This window comes from Pinus tabuliformis, chromosome X (assembly GCF_031772625.1).
Source record: "Pinus tabuliformis cultivar Carrire ecotype Pingquan chromosome X, CPIR1, whole genome shotgun sequence".
NCBI classification, from domain to species: Eukaryota; Viridiplantae; Streptophyta; class Pinopsida; order Pinales; family Pinaceae; genus Pinus; species Pinus tabuliformis.
The window spans coordinates 1,302,036,698-1,302,058,772 of NC_142308.1; the positions used below are offsets into that span (position 1 = coordinate 1,302,036,698).

Consider the following 22,075-nt stretch of genomic DNA (forward strand, 5'->3'; position numbering starts at 1 on the left):
CTTGAAGAAACATACTGGCTAGACCCTCTGAGAAGTTTTGCGAGTCAAGACTTGGTTGTAAGCTTTGCTCCTGATTCATTTTAATACAATCAATGATGATTTCCTATATCTTGTGTACAATTTACTTGATAGATTATTATTTCTTGACTTTATAAGTAAATAGGTCATTGTTGTTTCTCGGTTACGTGCTCTGTTGTTTTCTTGTGGTGTTTCAGGTTGATTAGTCATTGAGGAGAAGAAACGGAAGCTGGAGTAGTGCAACGGAACTTCATCAACCGTCGGTTTGAGGTAGGCCTCCAACGATAACTATTTAAAGGAATCAAATGTTGTTTTGTCTTTGTTGTGACTAGACTCGGGCTAGAGGGGTTGCCTCTTTCCACAGAGGGAACACTTTCCTACTTCACATCAGGTCAAGCACTCCATCGATATGACCCTGGGCACGCCACTGCCCAATGGACCAATCTATCAATGCTCTGTTCTAGAGAACGATGAGATCAATAAGTAGATTCAGGAACTACTACAAAAAGGGAACATCAAGCCAAGCTCATCACCCTGTGGGAGCCTGATTGTATTGTTACAGAAGAAGAATGCAACTTGGAGGCTTTGTATTGACTATCGGGTGTTAAACAAGATCATTGTCTGGAATAGGTACCCAATCCTGCAAATTGATGACCTTCTTGACCAGCTCAAGGGGGAAAAATATTTCAACAAGATTAACTTGAAGCCATTTTATCATTAGGTTCCTATCGAACCCTCCTATGTTTGGAATACTACCTTGAAATCCAAGGAGGGCCTTTTCAAATGGTTGGTCATGTTGTTTGGATTGACGAATGCCCCTGCAACCTTCATGAGACTGATGGATGACATTTTGCAACCCTTCACCATTTCATTTGTGGTGGTGTATTTAGATGACATCTTGATCTTCAACCAAAGTTGGGAAGAGCACCTCCACCATATTTGATAGGTCATTCAAACCCTTCGACAACACAAGTTTTGTGCTAACTTAGAGAAATTCACCTTTGGCCTCACCCAGGTTCAATATATGGGGTACATCATTGATGAGTAGGGTGTGCATGTGGACCCATCCAAGATACAATTCATTCAGGATTGGCTAGCCTCAACCACTCTAATAGAGTTCCACAACTTTTTGGGTCTTACCAATTTCTATAGTAGGTTCATGTTGGGGTTCTCTCATATCACTTGGCCTTTAAGTCAAGTCACCAAGGGTGAAGCGAAAGAAAAATTATTTTGGTTGGAAACCCAACAGCGCGCATTCTCTAAGTTAAAGAATCGCCTTTGTCTTGCACTAGTTCTCACATTACCAAACATGCAACAACCATTTGAGATTGAGATAGATGCCTCCGACTGTGCTATTGGTGTAGTTCTTACTCATCATGGGAATCTAGTGGCTTACCACAGTGAGACACTTTCAGACACAATCCAAAAGTACCCCACTGATGAAAAAGAAATGTATTCCATTGTGTAGGTCTATCGTCAATGGAAGAATTACATTCTAGGGAAGAAAACGATCATCCACACAAAACACCAACCTCTATAGTTCATACAGACATAAGGGAAATTGCAGAATGATCGCCATCAGAAATGGTCCACCTATCTACAACAATTCCATTTGAACATTAAGTATAAGAAGGGAAGCACCAATAATGTCACTGATTGCCTTAGCTGACCATCGGTAATGGTGTTAATCATTGCACTCAATTCCTATGGGAATGAGACATCGAGGTGGCTGCATATTTACAAGAGCGATCTAGAATTCAGAAGCATATGCCAGACACTCCTAGAAGGAAAGAAAGTTCTAAATTTTCACCTTCAGGATGCATTGTTATGCCACTTGGGACACATATGTTTTCCTTCAAGTGAGTGTGCCAAGATGATTTTGGAAGCGCACTATAATCGAGTCGCTAGACATTTCAGAGTAGAGAAAATAATGGCGGTATTGCAGAAGTATTTTTATTGGCCGAAACTTTGTCATGATGTTGGGAAGTACATTAGATCCTACACTGCTTGTGCCATTTCCAAACCAACCATTAAGAAGCAAGGCCTGTATACTCTTCTACATACTCCTAGTCGGCCTTGGGAATCTATCTCCATGGATTATATGTTAGGCCTTCCTTCTACTAAGCATGAAAACGACTGCATTTTTGTGGTCGTCAACATATTCTCTAAGATGGCCATCATGGTGGCCTGCAAGAAGAGTATCACAACAGAGGCCACTGCTAAGCTCTTCTTTGAGTGAGTGTGGGTACACTTTGGGATTCCACAGTCCAATATCTTAGATCACGACAACATATTCCTGAGTGCATTTTGGTCAAGTCTATGGTTGATGTTGGATACAAAACCTACTAAGTCCACATCTTTCCATACCCAAACTGATGGCCAAACAGAGGTTGTCAACAGGATGATAGTACACATTATACGCATGTACAACTCGAAGCATCCATGCACATGGGATGAAAGTCTCCCCTATGTCCAACACAACTACAACAAAGATCTCCATACCTCAACAGGCCACAACCCTTTTCAGGTAGGATTGGGATTTCAACCATTATGCCCCATTGATGTGGGCATACCATTTACAACCACTCAGGTACATTCGACTCACATATAGACCGAAGTTGAAAGGGCTAATGAATTCATTGAGCACACTCAACACATCTACCAATAGGTCCATGATACATTGGATAAAGCTAATGCTAAGTACAATAAATGCCATGATCAACATCGAGTACCACACAAGTTCTAGGTGGGCGACAAAGTTTTCTACATTTGCAGAAGGAGCAGCTTATTGGACCCCACCGCAAGCTTCACCCACTCTGATATGTGCCATACACAATCACTAAGGCTATCAGTGACAATGCCTTTGAGCTCAGCATCCCATCATTCCTTAGTTTGCACCTAGTGTTCAATGTAGATCACCTTCAGCCATACTGTCCACCATTGTTGGACACATCTAACATTGCAGAACAACTCACACCAATAGAGCTCAACTTGGACAACATGGAACAGGCCACGAGTGATCAGATCATGTAAAAATCGATCAAAAAAACTCGGAAACAAAGGATACAACTATATCGAGTTGTCAAAGCAGGCCAACTCCTTCACCATGGGAAATGACTCACGAGGGACCAAGTTCAGCAGAAGTTTCCTCATCTCATGGAATAAATCAACGCAATGGGGACCATTTCTTCCTAAGGAGGGAGGACTGATCCAGGTGGATATTGGTGGCCACCCATGTATTCAACTTGGATCCTCACCATTGTTTCTTTCAGTTTTTTTAGTTTCCTTAATTGTAGCACATTTTACTATCTTTGGCAGTTTTTCTGGTCTTGAACTTCTACAGCCATTTTGACGCAATTTCTATGGAAATCACATTGACCGCTGTAGTCCTTATAGAAATCTTTCCAACAAGGTATCATACATTTCAAACAGAGATAATATGACCAAGTTACAACCCTAGGAAGTTGGTTGCCCAACTAACCCCAACGGGACCCATAAACTCTTGGTGTTACATCTCCTCGGATTAGGGTTTTGGTTGTTTTGATTTTTCTCTTATTGTTCAATAATAAAAAGGCCCTTAAGCCTCATACTAACTCAATTAACATGCATTTAGCCACCACATCGCTTCTCAAAGACAAGTTACCATCGCCTGAGCTATCTTATTTCCATTTTGTTTGTAAGCATAGTTAAATATTTTTCTATTAATGAAATGAAGTGTTTTTCTATTGCATCTTTGTGTTTATGATTATATTCGTAAGTTGTTGCATTATTTTTTAAGTTTGGATCACATATGTCTTTAAATCATCATATGTCCATGCAAACACTTCCCGGTACTATTTGAATAAGTGGATAAATACTTATCATTCCTGTGGAGAACAACATGTACAAAGGTTCACATACTTCAAATCTTCTTGGGTTCCTATATTGACTTGTTAAAATGATAACTTTGAACTCTGAGTCTTTGTATTAATTGGTCCTTTAAACCGGTTTTGAAGGTCATATAATTTTTCCAAGGACACCACACCTTTAGGAATAGTGTTTCCTTTCATCACATTAGATGCCTCTTGCAAAGCCTTATCGTGCTCATCCTCTTCTATGACAACATCTTTGAATACATTTGCATTAGCCATAAAATTCAGTATTTGTTGGTCATCATTGAAAACATGAAAATTAGTGGCATTATCAGGTACAGATGGTTTATATATAATTTCAATAGAAAAACCAATTATAAATGGTGAAATCTTAGTGGATGCATTTGATAATTCATATGTTGCAGATTTATAAACCTAGGAACAAAAATGATATTAAAATATTTAAAATAAGTAATCAAATGCCATACCTTCTGCTAGTATTTTTTAATATTTGGTGAAACACAGTGGATAGGATCCCGTACCTGATGAACGACCACCTCTAATTCACCAATTACCTTACTGAACTCTACTTTTAGGTCAATGGCTTTCATTACTCCAATTATGAGTTCTTCATATTCAACAGTATTATCGGTATGCTCGAACTCCAAATGCGATGAAAGAATATGCTTCTTGTTACCTCGGTCTATATGTATGCAACTAGATCTAGAGCCATCCTGCATCTTTGAACCATCAAAATATAAAGTTCAAATATTTATGGCTACCAGGCTACTTTCTGTATTATTATTACTATTACTATGTACATTTATATTACAAGATTCATTTCCACTAGCTAGAGAACAAGGATCTCCCACAATGTATCTCATGAGATGGGTGATGACAATGCTTGATAACACCCGTGATCAATTTCCATGAAACAATTTCAATTTCCAAAGATCAAATCAACAAAGGAAACAGGCTCATTGCGACCATCAAGTGGTGTAACAATGTGTTTCATGTATGGCTCACTTTCCACTCAAATATGGTTATTTATGCCTTTATATGGAATCCATAAATGTGTCCAATCTGTAGCAAAATACCCTTGTAATTTACTAGTCCAGTCTTTGCTCAAGAGTACGTCGTAGGCTTCAGGGATGTCTAGAATTACAATATTTATACATTGGTGAACTCGGTGATCATATGATAAACTGATGAGAACATTCCCGAGTTCACGAATAGCTTGGACAAGAGATCTATCTAGATGAATGATTTTTGCATCAATTTTGTCTCGTTTAGTGTTTATTTTCATGGCAATAGAGAATGGAATTACATTCACAGATGCACCAAAATCAGCTAAAAAAATTATGGACATTTTAATTGATAGTTTCAAAAGTTAACAAGAATGGAGGGAAGAGAGTGTTAGCACCAAATGTTACAACATTAACTACAAATTCAAGGGAACCATAATACTTACCAGACACCTTATGAGAGGTGACAACTTTGTCACATGGTGAAAGTTGTGAAAATGCTTGGAATAGCAGTTCATGTTGGCCTGCTATCTTCGTGAGCTCAAAGATGGAAATATTAGCTCAATCTCTCTTTAAATCTTGAACTATGTTATACTAAATTGTCTCACCTTTAGTAGGCAGTACTGAAGTGTCTGGAGGAGTGAAGTTGTTTAACACTTCCAAAGTGATGGAATTGTTTTTGTTACTAGAGGAAGTATCCTTAGGAGCAGTTGTATGTCCAGAATTACTCTATGCATTTTGAGTAGGATTAACCTGTAGTGAGATCCTTCTTAGAAATTGTTTCTTCAATTTTTGTCTTGTTACCTCCTATTTAGAAACAAGCCCTTTTCTCCTCAAAATGTATCAACCATTTTGATTCTGGGGGGTGGCTCACTTTGTGGTGGCGCTTCAACACTTCCCTTGTTAGCATTAAGAATAAAATCAAAATAATTCACTACATTTTTGATGCTCGTACTTCATCCATTTTAGGTTATTCTATTTCTTTTATTTTTTCCTACTGCTCATATGCTAATAAGGAATCCATAATATCTTTGAATAGAGCATTCATGTTGTGATTCCACTTTGAGCATCTCTTTTCTGAATGATATTCCTGGTGGAAAGAGAAATAGTTGTCCAAACCCATACTTTCTATATTCAACACAACATTTGAACTCTGGGCAGGATTAGTGACTTAATTATTGTTGTTAATATTATAATTCCCTCGAAATGAGAAATACTTTGGATGCTTTCTACTAGTATAAGTCTCACTTGACCTTCTCTTTAATTTTGAAGTATCATTGTTAAGTTATTTTACTATCTTGGTCAAGCTTTCAATATCCGACGAATCCTTATCTTTAGCCTGACTTGAAGAAGGTAATACTTCTTTTTAGTATCCTTGGAGTCTTTTGATTCATCATCATCAGTAATAAATCCAATAATTCACAAGTCTTTCTTGATAGCGGTTGCTTCTGCAAAGCTTAGTGCCAATGTTTCCTTTTTAGCTCTTTTAACGAACGAGGAAATGTTGGTGGGAAAGGCACTGTGTAATAATCAATAGTAATTGAATCATGTGGTTGTGTTCTTAGGGGAAACTTGTTCAATATGCGATTAAATTTTGATTAAAATCTTTCACTTTCTCCTTTCCCCCCATCTTACTATTTTTGAGCCCTTTTAATAACATGGCAGGAGTCTTATCATCACCAAATTTCTCTAGAAATAAATTCTTAAACTTCCTCCAACTATGGACTAAATTGGTAGATAGATTATGGTACCATGCTGCCACTCTACCTTCTAATGTAAAAGGAAAAATCCTGCAAGCAACATCATCATACGTTACCTTCAACATCTGCATATGCATGTGGAAATCGTCGATGTGATCTTCTGCCTTTGTCTTCTTCTCTAGATGAAACTTTGATAACAAATTTTCCAGATGTTTGAGCATCTTATGAAGATTATCCAGAAGAGCGAGAGGCCCTTGGGCCACCCAATCCAGGTCCTGATCAACCATGTATCCATCTCTTGGATCATCCTCTTTTTCAGAATCGAAGGATCTTTCTCCATCACTGTCTAAACCGTTAAATGTTATCAGAAAGAACAATGTCTTCTTCATACCCTTCATTAATGGGTGGAAGTGGATCTTAATGCACTGTGTATTTTGAGGACTCTACTAACACTTCAAGAGTGGAAAAAACAAAATATTCCATTGTTTAAACTAATACACTGGTACGAGTTGTTTCTTTCTTCTTCAAGTGATGTGGGAGATTATCTAGAATAGGAAGTAAACTCATAGCCTTTGCAAACCGACGAGTTATAGCTTGAAGTGCTCGAATTTTTTTGTAGGTAACCTCATATGTCAACTCTAGACTAGGATGAGAAGATACTCCTACTTTGGTAATAGGAGTTGGAATGGTGCTCAGAATATTTCTACCTTGTCTAGAAGATGAATGGTTAGGGTCAGGGAAAATTTAAAAAACACCCCTAAATTTATATGTATAATAGATTGATGAATCCCCAGGATAAGTGGAAAAATAAAAGGCGATTTTATCAATAATATAATATGTATATATAATTGTTTTAGTGAATCTCTCACCAGATTATATTATCTTGTAAAATCATGGTGAATCTCTCACTGGATTATATAAATCTTGTAAAATAACGGAATATTTCATTGAAATATAAAATCTTGTAAGACCTTGGCGAATGTTTCACTGAATAATAAAGACTTTGTGAAGGGCTAACAAAGTTCATAGTGAGTATGTCTTGTAATGGCTTCAAGACTTGTTAAGAAATCCACCAAGAACCAAAACAAGTATATTCTTTATATGTAATATCAAGATATTTCTCATGGAAAGTCAATTAGGTTTATCATAGGTGGTAGGGAGAAATCCTACATGTGACAATGTGTTGAAATCATAATAAGTATTTCTTGTAATGGCTATGAGCCTTGTTGTCTAAGAATCTCTCGAGGATTGAAATATATATATTCTTCATATGGAATATAAAGATATTTATCATGTATTAAAAAAAGGGAGGATATGAGATGAATGATATAATTACAAAGCCAGGTCACGGTGTACTTAGCATTGAATAGTCACAATGGTTGAGAGGCTAGTCATGTACTTCAGTTAATATTTGTTAATTCATTTATTGTTTTAATTGTTATATTATAATTATTGGTGTTTATTACAACTTGGTACCAACACACATAATTTTGGTAGGACAATGTGTGGTCTAGTTCCAAGTTAGAGTGTTTGTCATTTCACCCATGGGCTAAGAGTCACCCTAAAATTTTCTATGGATACAAGCTATCAATCCAATAAAAATAGCAGGTTCAAGTATTGGAAAGCTATCAACTACCATGCATGGGGTCTGGAATATTATAGCGGCATGTGGCCTCTTATATGTAGTGACAATTTGTGCCTAGCATTATTGTTGCCTTGTTATAATGTGTAGGAAATTAATATATAATTTGCATTGACCTACCTGGTACCACTAGTCCTTGTTCAGATCTCAGGGTTTACCTTTCATATCTTCTTAAAGTTTGATTGCTTGGAAAGAACAATTTGTACCAAGAATTGGTGTTGCCTTGATGTAGCATGAAAGATATTAATACATAATTTGCATTGACCTACCTTGTACCACTAGAAATTGCTTAGATCTTAGGGTTTACCCTTTATATCTTCATAAAGTCACACTGCTTGGAAAGATTACTTTAATACCCACGTCTCCCCCACAATTCAAGAGCTAGGGTTCAACCAATATACAATAGAATGGGTTCAAATACTGGCAAGCTATCAACTACCCTGCATGGGTCTTCCATATTACAAGGGAATGTGGCCTCTTATACATAGCCACAATTTTTTCCAAGCATTATTGTTACCTTTCTATACTGCGCAGGAAATTAATACATAATTTGTATTGACCTACCTAGTACGACTAGTCCTAGCTTGGATCTTAGGGTTTACCTTTCATATCTTCCTGAACTTAGATTGCTTGGAAAGAAAAAATTGTACCAAGCATTGTTGTTTCTTCTTGTAGCTTGTAAGAAATTAATACATAATTTACATTGACCTAGATAATACCACTAGTCCTTGCTCAGATCTTAGGGTTTACCCACTTTATCTCCCTGAATAAAACTTGCTTAGAAAGAATACTTCAATGCCCTCCTACCCCACAATAAAAGGGCCATGATTCAATAGATATACAACACAACATGTTCAAATACTAGCAAGCTATCAACTACCCTACATGGGGTCTTCCATATTACATGGGCATGTGGCCTCTCAAATCAGCATGAAGAATAGGATCAAGTTGAATGTTTTCGCTAAGAATATGCTCATTGACATAAATGTTAAATATGGAAATATGGAATTTGTACATCCATAATTGTTTGAAAAAAAGTTACACACAGATGTGACATCATGAACTAGCACAATTAAAGGGTACAACATGTAGGGTAATGGCAAGGATTTATATATAGATATATCTCCAAAATGTTAACCTCAAGGATTGGCTCGCTGGATTAGAGTAGATTCAGACGTGTCATGTGAAGTTATTGAATCTTTACTATTATTGCTAGTTGTTGTTGATTCGACTCTCTTCAATTCCCTTGGGGCGATACCCCATGATGAGGGCCAATGGTTTGCCTGGTTTACCATCCATGAAATGTGGGGAAGTACTATGGGGTTTCCATGCTTTCAATCCAAGTAAAAGACACAAAATATGTATCTCAATTTTTTTTTATTATTGTTCCCTTTCTTGTATGTGTAATACCATTTCCCTTGGTCATATAGATGTGGATTCGTGGAAGTACTCCGTGGTTTTCCATGCTTTCATTCTAGGTAAAAAAAATAAAATATATATATCTATATATATATATATATATATATATATATATATATATATATATAGATATATATATATATATATATTGATTGTTTTTCCCTCTCCTATATGTGTAATACCATTTCCCTTGGTCATATAGATGTGTATTCATGGCCTCTTTCTGTAGGTGATTTGTATTGTTTTCCTTCCTACTATGGTGGCAGTCAAAAACCAAATTAAACCTATGTACACAAGAAGGTTACTGTAGAAGTTGCCATATTTTCTAATTTTTTTAGGGTTATTGTAGATTGATGGTTTGCCAAAAATAAAATCCAACTAGTTTGTTTGGATGGATTGAATATAAATTATCAATTATTATTGCAAGGATTTTGAAATATAAGCTAACTTTTCTAATAAAAAATAAAAAAATTGTGGTGACCCCTTTTAATATTCAGTGTACAATTTGGTTTAAGGAAACTCAAATATTTATGGTCAATGATGAAATTGAGTTGTGCATCTAAATAGATTGACTTGTGAAAAATTGATTCAATGGGAGGGAGGGGGGAATGGAAATTTTACAAAATCAAGGGAAGTATTGCAAAATATACAAATTCGTTGAATATTGTTGAATTTGTTTTTTAATAAAGGAAATACATTCCACACATGGGCAATAATTGTTACTGGCACTTATGTACTTATTGCACTTTCTCTTTCAATTTTTCTTCTCTTTGAGCATCTATTAGCTTACAAGAATATTTATTTGAATCATTTTCCTCATTAGCTAAACCTACAATTGAAGTTGATGTCGAAATTAAACAAAATTGCTATGAATTCTTTTCCATGTATTATTTTGGAAGATATATCATAGATTAATTGGATGGGGAGGAAAGAACTATTGAGTTCATGAAGGGGCAGGGGAATTCAAATGCCACAACACCCCTATTGGAATTTTTTTATGAAAAGGGATTTGTAAAGCAACCCTTCCCTCTGAATTATTTTTTTAAGTCTCATAGGCTTGGGAAGTGGTTCTTCCAAGTTGTTAAATTTGGCATTGTTCAATATATTATAATAAAGCCTCTTTCTGCCATTATAGCAGTGATGATTAAATCATTTGGTGTTTATGAGGAAGGAGAGTTCAATTGGTATTACAGGTACAACTGAAGCTGGTGGCACTGGGGACTTTGAAAAATATCTCACAAATTCAAGGCGAATAAAACATATCAAAAATTTTAGTGTTTAATAAAACATATAAGAAATTTTCCTTTTTGTATTGGAAGTTTTTTATAGTTGGCACATTGACAAGAAGTCAGTATCTAATAAAACATGTTAGAAATTTGTTATCTTTTATGGAACAAAAGACACATGAAAAGACAATAAGGCCATATTCATTATGGTAAAAACCATTCATAGAAATAAGATTAACTAATTCTGTCATCAACTAAGTACAAGGTAATTTCCTTAGTGGTAAAGATCACTACTGCATCACCACCATTACGACACATGGGATAAACTGAAGATCCTCTCCCAACATATGGTGGTCTAAAGAGAATGTCAAGTTGTGAAAATCTTAAAATAACAAAAATAAACATAGTTGAAACTGTTGTATTTCTTCAGAGATTATACTACAATCTATATGGATATTTGTTTTTACTTTTGTATAGAGTACAACACTTAATATATACAGAGAATTCAATCAAAGAATACACACCAACTACTTCTTATGTCACTAGGTCTCCACCGACATTTGTTCAAATATGGAGAACGATATTCCCTAAGAGAAACCTTTGTCATAAGCATCACAATAGCCTAGTTAAAAACATTACAGTTAGCTGAATTTGTAACATTTCTTACTGGAATTCACTCTAGTTGCAACTCCCTTGCTGGGATAGTCTAAGGCATTCTTCATGTCTAAAGAAATTTACAAGATGATAATTAATTAGGCTTGCAAGTTGCATGAATGAGTACATGATTATCATGAAAATAAATTGGAAATTTCTCTTCACCAGACTCTTTGTAATAGTTTTTTATTTAGATGAGATCAAAAGAATGGTCCTTGCATACTTTTGTTTGTTCACAATGGGCTCAAAATTCATGAATTCCCACGTGTATTTTTCAGATGAGCCGAATTATTGTTCGATTTGAACAGAGCCAAAAGAAAACATGTCAAACTAAAAAACTTAGAGAAAGTTGAACCTTAGGAAACAATTTAAGAAACAAAACAAAATCAATAAGAAGAAGAAAATAGATTTTTGAATGCAAAAGCTTTAAGGAGGGAGAGAAAAATGAAAGTTTAGACAGAAAAAGAAGACAAACAACATAAAGGGGATATATAAATGCCAGTTTTGAAAAGATATAAAAAACCATGGAAGGATAATGTAGATGGAATTTTATAGGAAAATAATTAAAACAATGCAAAGAGGATGTCTAATGCCAATCCCAAAAATATGTAAGAAACCATCAGATCTTTTAGAGATTTATAATATGGACATACATTGCTAATTGAAATACGTTAAAATCCCTACAATATCGATTTCTCTCTTTTCAAAAGCATGAAACAATCTTGAGCTAGAGGTAAGAGTTACCTCAAGAACGTGTTTGTTATTCTCAACAATCCCTCTGATTTTGGCTACATCCATGATATCATGATACAATCGTGGGATAAAACTTAGCAAATGCATCTCTGAATTTTTTTTTCGAACTGAGATCAACAAACAAAACAAAAGGAAGGTAATTGTCATCAATAAAGCAGTTTGGGATTGTGCTAAATCATTATAATTAACCAACGAATAAATATATTTGTCAATTAATAATAAACATCGATTACTAAGCCCACAATCTAATGAAGAGAAATCGTTCTTTGAGATGGAGTTTATGGATGCTGTGGGAAACCCAACATTGCACTCAAAAACCATCTAATGAATCCACAATTCAAAGAAAAAGGTAACGAGCTATGGGTAATTGAATTGTGAATGGTTAAAGTGAAATTGAAAGCTACCATATGTAAATGACACCACACACAATAATTCTTACGCTCAATGATCCAACTCACTGGAAATTGGCTTCAAAACCCACACCAACACTCCACAAAAAAATATTCTATTGATAATGTAATTTAACTCTTATAATCCACACCAACGTATACTAAATGGTTATCATAGCTAGAAATTAATTAAATCAGAACAAACAATTTAAACCAGATTTGTCACAAGCATACAGAGGAATAACTAAAGCATTCACACCATCACAAAAGATATTTTGACCATATAAACCAAAATAGGTAAAACCAAATTTGAATGGTATAGTCAAGGATTTATTTTCTCAACGATTTTTAAAATTAAAATAGGCTTAAAAGAAGACTAAAGGTACATTACTCACTAAACTTCTCTTGGTTACATTTGTAGTTAATTATTATAATATGGTTTGAACAAGGACCTTGAAATGAATACATTTAGGGAGGTGTAGACCACAATCATAACCATAGGTTATTTGGGTAAGTTGTAACCACACAAAAATCATTAATAATAGAACCATGCTCAGTAACACTCTCCTCCCACATCCACCCAAGTAACCATGCCAACTAGGGTAAACATGAGACAAGAGGCTACTATGATTAGATTCAACCTCCTAGGTGACCTTAAGGAAGTGGAATTGATGGAACATCACATATTACCATCCAACACCATCAACAGAACCCTTAGAAGGCAAGTCATCCACTTAGACAGCCTGTCCCTAGGTCGCACTATTGTTCTGGACAATTTAAGGCTTAGTCACTCTCATGCTATGGGAAAGGGGGTGGCTATAGACCTAAAGTCTCTCTCATAGGCTTGCATGCCAGTGACTATGGATGAAAATTACCAGTTATGTGCCAACGACTCCAGGATTTGAGCCACTTTTTTAGGCTTAGATCCCATGACATTGCCCAGAATGGAATGAAAGCTCAAAATTAAGTAAAGTACAGGGAAACAATGATGCAAAAGTAAACAGTTGATCAAGGCCTTAACCAAACCACTACAAGCCATGATAGGCATTTCATCAAACATATCATCGACATGTAACTTATAGGTGTTGTTATCACCGAAAATGCAGTTGTCAAAATTTTTTAGCTTGGCTTAAAGATTGGGTGTTTTCGTAGCGCCTGAATTATTTTAGCAGTTTCGCAGCGCTGCCTGTTTGCGTGGTTTCGTAGCGTGCTACTAAATTGGGAATTGGTTCGAGTTCTAAGTGAAGGTCCAAATCCTAGCATGCCTATTGTATAGAGTTTTGTTTCCCTTCAGGAATGTTGATGAGAGCAGTGACAGTGTGTCCAAGGAGGCACCCTATGATGATGCAGCTATTGTGGGATTGGCATCAAGTACATTAATGGAGTTATCTCTGAATTCTGGCTCATGGGTGATTTATCTCCTACAAAGAAGAATCCCTCCCCTGGTTACTCTGGTGACATTGAAGTGCAATCAGAAGATCAGTCAAAGCCAGTGGAGGGGATTGATGCAAATTTACATTTACTATCAAAATTTCATCTAAGATTTTAATTGATACAACTGGAGATAGTGCGCCATTTAAGGAATGGTTAGACATATTTCTGGATGACACTAGTTCAAACTTTTAAAGTGTGTTAGCTGAGGAGGACACAATTCACACACAGGAAATTGCAAGTATGCAAAAGACGACTGCAGATATCTGCACTCCCATTTTATTGGAGGTTCCGATGTCACTTTCATGACTAAGCTGGTTGGCCACGATAACAAGCCTATTCGAGGAATTGCTTTTCTTTCGCATTTAGGCTCTGCCAAACTCTATTCTGTTGGCCGACATAATAAGCTCATAGCCTGGGACTGCCATACAGGACAGGGAACAAATATCCCCTTAGGCGACGACAGTGGAGTTGGATGCCTTCTAAGTGAAGGTCCGTGGCTTTTTGTCGGCCTTCGTAATGCCGTCAAGGCTTTGAATACCGTCAACTTGACAGAGCTATTATTAGACAGCCCTAATGAACAAGCGCATGCTCTGGCGATCGCTGATCAAATGATTTTGGCTGGAACACATGATGGCACCATTTTAGCATGGAAGTTTAATCCTACAACCAATACATTTGACCCTGCCACTTCTCTCACAGGGCATATGTTGCCTGTTGTCTCATTAGTCTCACAGAAAGACAGACTTTACTCTGCCTCTATGGACCACACAATAAAAGTTTGGGACCTGGAAACTTTTCAATGTATCCAAACCTTGAGAAATCACGCATCAGTTGTAATGTCTCTTCTTTGTTGGGACCAATTTCTCTTGTCGTGTTCTTTGGATGGCACAGTGAAGGTTTGGGCTGCTACATCAACTATAGCTCTTGAAGAGATTCACACTCGTATTGAAGAACATGGTGTTCTTGCACTGTGCATGATGAATGATGAACAAGCCAAACCTATTTTTTTTTGTTCATGCAATGATAAGAGTGTGCGCCTTTATGACTTGCCATCGTTTCATGAACGAGGTAGAGTATTCTCAAGAAATGAAGTGCGAGCACTTCAGATTGGACCTGGTGGATTATTTTTCACTGGTGATGGAATGGAGCATATCATGGTACCGGTGAATGAGGGAGGTCGAGAGCACCATAAGACGGTTATTGAAGTTGGAGCCCGAATCAAATCCAGTTTGGCATTATTGTCGATATTCAGAAATACAGAATTCGTGGTCTCTTAGAAGGCGGCGCATTTGATCATGAGGTGCTGTTGGATGCTCTATATTGCCACGGGGAATGCGCATTAACTATTTGACAATTTCAGTCTTAGAATTTTCTTTATCGAAATGTAGTGATTAACCGCCAAATGTCAAGTGGCTTTTATGAGGGTTTGATTGCCACAAGGTCGCCACTATTATTGACACCCGGATTGAGATGTGGCGCTTCAGATGGCCATATACATTAGCAAAATCATCAGAATCAAAACGACAACTGGAAAGGGAGATTATAAAGTAGATTTTAATAGCTGATGGAGTGAAAGGAGACATTCAAGGGCTAGTATTTATGCGTGATTCGAAAACAACGGGGGATATGAAGATTTCTGTTTCCATTATCATGTTTCGGTTTCTGTTATTGTGTTTTTGGGTTGCCTGAGGCGCGTAGAGAGCATCAATGTCAGATTTGCATAATAGTGCCCGGAAGGAGAAGGTTCAGAGTATATCTCAGAGTTCAAATTACAACAGCAAGGGTTTCAATTGTAGATTGAATTGCGCAGAAGATGTGAATTTAAAAGTATCCTGAACATGTTGGCGGTACTGAGGAGGATCCAGAATGTATTATATGTTGATATTTTTACATCTTTCTGTTGTTGTGTGCAGTTAACACCAGGTGCTTTTGTCTGTCTACAACATACAAGAATGACTTTGTGAAATGCAACCCAGGTCAGCAGTGTCTTCTGTATCGTTATACTATGGCAGAGATAGAAGAATTGTTTGTGAGGAAGATGAAAATTTGCTGAACGATACAACATTTTGAAGGATAGGAGGGATCGAAGCTCAATGGGTTTTAGTTTCAACAGAATCCCAATTGCCAGCCAGAGAGGGGATAGTCTGCTAGATAAAAAGTGTAAAATTGGGTAGCTGGACTTCATACATGTTTCATATATGTGAAACGAAACTGAGATTTTTCAGAACCACCCTTCCAGTTTTAACACTCTAGTTTCTAACTAGATGCAACTTGGATGTTTGATGCACGGTTGTGAGCAGCATTCAATATCATTTTGTGCACTCGGACTCCAAAGATTTATGCTAAAATAATTTGACTAGATATTGGATGGTTCTTATAAGATCACCAGGGTTGATAGCTTAGAACAGAATGCTTCATAATTTTCTTGTGAATGCTTAATTTATTTGTGATCATTCCAACAGCATTAGCTGGAGTATTTGACATTTTGAAGATGGCCCCTGGTTGCAATAATGTTAATACAGTGTTATTGGTTCAGTCAACTTCTCAGGTTGCAGAGATCCGATTTGAAGTTGCACCACAGCATCAAAACAATAAAGGAGCTCATAGTGACTCAAATCATAGTCAAAGTAACCAGAGAAAACACAGATTCTCAAGCAGATCATTTACCAACTCAAGATTTATTTGCTACGGAACAAATAGAGGTTATCTACAGCAGTTTCGTAGCGCGCTACGAAACTGCTGTAGGTGATGATTTTAAAAGCGCAGAGCAGCTAGTGCGACACGGTGAGCGGGGGTTTGAGGAAAAGGAACAGATGTCTATCAAAGACCACCTACAGCACATCAGAAACCTGGCATCACACCATACTTGGGGTCATTAAAGGTTTTGGGAGCAGGCTGCTATATTTTAGGAGAATGTTGGGAGACAAAAGGCCGACAAACAGGAACAGCTCCCTATATTTCAGGGTGATGGAAAACATATTATGTTAAGGGCCAACAAACAACTGCAGACACCTTTTCAGCTCATAAAGTTTCCAGCTCATTTGAAAGGTGTGGTGATATGCGGTGTTTGGGAAGAATTAAAGAACAGCAGACTTGTTTTTAAATGATGAAGAGGAATGGAAGACAGGGGACCGTGGATATAGGATGATTAATTTTATCAATTAATAAGCTGTCTTACAGCTAGCATCCGAGACCAGCTTGCTCGGTGAATGCTCCCTTAACATATCTTAGCCATAATGGAAATCATACAGCTGTCCAGCATCCAAGAAAGCATCAAGCCTGCGAGGAGAAAAGAATTAGTGTTTCAGTTTGATTTGGGCTTTATGTAATTACAGCCCAGCATGTTTGTAATTAATGCATTAGTTAGTAGCATGTAGGAATAATTAATAGCCACCTTCGAGGCTCCCCTCATGCTGGAGGAGGATGCTCGAGGTGTTTGAGTTTGCTTGCCTATATATGGGCCAAGGTTAGATGTAGAAAGGGTTGGATACTTAATAGAAAAAGTGTGTTGTTTGGGGCCACTGTAAGACCTTTTTTGACAGTAATAGTAAAACAGAGTTATTCTCTTCTCAAGATTCTCGAAGGATTGTCATGGTCAAATGAAGTGATGATGCGTTATACTTTATGTTATTTTATGGTTTTGTTGTATGCAATCACTCAGAATTCATAATTATATGCTCTGACTTCCTGTGTATACAGCAAGCTATGTGTGGTGGAATATGTTTGACTTGTAATGCTAAGAGCCTTGATTTCTATGAGATCACTGTGTTTTTCTTGTCTACTTGATATTATAGACTCCATAGCCCAATGAGATATCTTTTGGTGTGTTTCCAACCAGTTATGTTTTCATAAGTAAATAAAGAGTTAGCCATCTAGTGTGTGAAGGATTTTATCAAGAGTTTTGAGAGAGCCCTCTCTGATCAAAGAGGCTAATCTTTGGTCTAAAGATAGGTTGAAATAGTTACATGAGACCATGCTTAGTTGCAGCCCTCAGTACAGGTTTTGTGATAACATTTTGGTGCGTCTGCCGGGAGTCCACACATCAAAGAACAAATTAGAAGGTGACTCCACTGCTAGAAGATCAGTAGCTTGATGAAGTTTCAAGATGGATTTCACTGCAAGAAAGAATGCCAGGTATGCTCCTATGAATCGGTCTCATATCCCTGGTTTTCCAAATCCTATGCCAAAGGTTGATTGGTTGGATGATCTTCCAATATTCAAAGATGAAAAGAAGGATGATGCTGCTCTCCATTTGGTTAAGTTTCACATACATGTACGCAGTCTTAAGGTTCATTTCCCTGAAGATTGTCTCATGAGGATGTTTATGGCTACTTTAGAAGAAGAAGCATGGTCTTGGTATAAAAGTTTGGAAAATGATTCATTATCTTCTCTTGCTGATTTCCATGATGCGTTCTGTGAAATGTATAAAGAATGTTATCCTTCTTTATTGCTGCTCAAAGATTGCTGTAGACATTCTTTGAATCTTATTCAGTACTTGGAGGATTGTTATGATGATGATGAATTTACAGATGAAGAAATTTTAGAGGCTCTTCATAGCAATGTTTTTCAGCATCAAGGAGAAGGTATAATACTCCATGAAGCACAGCATGAGGAGCAGCAGGGGTTTAGTTGTGAAACCCATGTTTCATCCTTTGATATTGATGTAGAGATACAGCAGATTGGTCTGGCTTCAGATCATGATGAAGGTGAAATTGATTGCACCCAGCAAGAAGAGATATTGGAGGAAATTTTCTATGACCCTCAGGCAGAGGAAAAGCTTGCTCAATTTTGTAATTCCTTACAGCAGCTTACTTCAAGTAATGATCATAGTAGTGAGGAAAATTACATTGTTTGTGAGCATCATTCAGATAGGCAGTTGGATAGTATATCAAATAAATTTGGTGTGGCTGAAGATAAGTTGTCTAAAGATACAGAAAGTTTTGAGAATCAGCAAACTAACCATGTGTTTTTTGACCCTATAGCTGAATACATGGATAAGATTTACTGTTCAGGCGGCTTCCAGTTATATTTTCATGTTGAAGAACAGTTACACCTCATGCCGCCTCAGTTACTTCAGTATCTGATTTATTTTTGTTTCAAGCACAGCCAAAGGACTCAAATGTCAGATAAGATGAATGATTCAGTACTAGGGATTACTATTACTGTCAAAAACAGAGTTATCACTGAAAATGCAGTTGTCAAAAATTTTTAGCTTGGCTTAAAGATTGGGTGTTTTCGCAGCGCCTGAATTATTTTAGCAGTTTCGCAGCGCTGCTTGTTTGCGTGGTTTCGTAGCGTGCTACTAAATTGGGAATTGGTTCGAGTTCTAAGTGAAGGTCCAAATCCTAGCATGCCTATTGTATAGAGTTTTGTTTCCCTCCAGGAATGTTGATGAGAGCAGTGACAGTGTGTCCAAGGAGGCACCCTATGATGATGCAGCTATTGTGGGATTGGCATCAAGTACATTAATGGAGTTATCTCTGAATTCTGGCTCATGGGTGATTTATCTCCTACAAAGAAGAATCCCTCCCCTGGTTACTCTGGTGACATTGAAGTGCAATCAGAAGATCAGTCAAAGCCAGTGGAGGGGATTGATGCAAATTTACATTTACTATCAAAATTTCATCTAAGATTTTAATTGATACAACTGGAGATAGTGCGCCATTTAAGGAATGGTTAGACATATTTCTGGATGACACTAGTTCAAACTTTTAAAGTGTGTTAGCTGAGGAGGACACAATTCACACACAGGCAATTGCAAGTATGCAAAAGACGACTGCAGATATCTGCACTCCCATTTTATTGGAGGTTCCGATGTCACTTTCATGACTAAGCTGGTTGGCCACGATAACAAGCCTATTCGAGGAATTGCTTTTCTTTCGCATTTAGGCTCTGCCAAACTCTATTCTGTTGGCCGACATAATAAGCTCATAGCCTGGGACTGCCATACAGGACAGGGAACAAATATCCCCTTAGGCGACGACAGTGGAGTTGGATGCCTTCTAAGTGAAGGTCCGTGGCTTTTTGTCGGCCTTCGTAATGCCGTCAAGGCTTTGAATACCGTCAACTTGACAGAGCTATTATTAGACAGCCCTAATGAACAAGCGCATGCTCTGGCGATCGCTGATCAAATGATTTTGGCTGGAACACATGATGGCACCATTTTAGCATGGAAGTTTAATCCTACAACCAATACATTTGACCCTGCCACTTCTCTCACAGGGCATATGTTGCCTGTTGTCTCATTAGTCTCACAGAAAGACAGACTTTACTCTGCCTCTATGGACCACACAATAAAAGTTTGGGACCTGGAAACTTTTCAATGTATCCAAACCTTGAGAAATCACGCATCAGTTGTAATGTCTCTTCTTTGTTGGGACCAATTTCTCTTGTCGTGTTCTTTGGATGGCACAGTGAAGGTTTGGGCTGCTACATCAACTATAGCTCTTGAAGAGATTCACACTCGTATTGAAGAACATGGTGTTCTTGCGCTGTGCATGATGAATGATGAACAAGCCAAACCTATTTTGCTTTGTTCATGCAATGATAAGAGTGTGCGCCTTTATGACTTGCCATCGTTTCATGAACGAGGTAGAGTATTCTCAAGAAATGAAGTGCGAGCACTTCAGATTGGACCTGGTGGATTATTTTTCACTGGTGATGGAATGGAGCATATCATGGTACCGGTGAATGAGGGAGGTCGAGAGCACCATAAGACGGTTATTGAAGTTGGAGCCCGAATCAAATCCAGTTTGGCATTATTGTCGATATTCAGAAATACAGAATTCGTGGTCTCTTAGAAGGCGGCGCATTTGATCATGAGGTGCTGTTGGATGCTCTATATTGCCACGGGGAATGCGCATTAACTGTTTGACAATTTCAGTCTTAGAATTTTCTTTATCGAAATGTAGTGATTAACCGCCAAATGTCAAGTGGCTTTTATGAGGGTTTGATTGCCACAAGGTCGCCACTATTATTGACACCCGGATTGAGATGTGGCGCTTCAGATGGCCATATACATTAGCAAAATCACCAGAATCACAACGACAACTGGAAAGGGAGATTATAAAGTAGATTTTAATAGCTGATGGAGTGAAAGGAGACATTCAAGGGCTAGTATTTATGCGTGATTCGAAAACAACGGGGGATATGAAGATTTCTGTTTCCATTATCATGTTTCGGTTTCTGTTATTGTGTTTTTGGGTTGCCTGAGGCGCGCAGAGAGCATCAATGTCAGATTTGCATAATAGTGCCCGGAAGGAGAAGGTTCAGAGTATATCTCAGAGTTCAAATTACAACAGCAAGGGTTTCAATTGTAGATTGAATTGCGCAGAAGATGTGAATTTAAAAGTATCCTGAACATGTTGGCGGTACTGAGGAGGATCCAGAATGTATTATATGTTGATATTTTTACATCTTTCTGTTGTTGTGTGCAGTTAACACCAGGTGCTTTTGTCTGTCTACAACATACAAGAATGACTTTGTGAAATGCAACCCAGGTCAGCAGTGTCTTCTGTATCGTTATACTATGGCAGAGATAGAAGAATTGTTTGTGAGGAAGATGAAAATTTGCTGAACGATACAACATTTTGAAGGATAGGAGGGATCGAAGCTCAATGGGTTTTAGTTTCAACAGAATCCCAATTGCCAGCCAGAGAGGGGATAGTCTGCTAGATAAAAAGTGTAAAATTGGGTAGCTGGACTTCATACATGTTTCATATATGTGAAACGAAACTGAGATTTTTCAGAACCACCCTTCCAGTTTTAACACTCTAGTTTCTAACTAGATGCAACTTGGATGTTTGATGCACGGTTGTGAGCAGCATTCAATATCATTTTGTGCACTCGGACTCCAAAGATTTATGCTAAAATAATTTGACTAGATATTGGATGGTTCTTATAAGATCACCAGGGTTGATAGCTTAGAACAGAATGCTTCATAATTTTCTTGTGAATGCTTAATT

At 37.3% G+C, this 22,075-nt stretch overlaps 2 pseudogenes; both read left to right on the plus strand.

Annotated features, from left to right (window-relative positions):
• The first annotated feature begins 14,413 nt into the window (after positions 1 to 14,413).
• On the plus strand, positions 14,414 to 15,388 carry LOC149144816 (zinc finger CCCH domain-containing protein 17 pseudogene; annotated as a pseudogene).
• A 4,548-nt stretch (positions 15,389 to 19,936) lies between these two features.
• LOC149144817 (zinc finger CCCH domain-containing protein 17 pseudogene) lies at positions 19,937 to 20,911 on the plus strand (annotated as a pseudogene).
• The last annotated feature ends 1,164 nt before the right edge of the window (positions 20,912 to 22,075 follow it).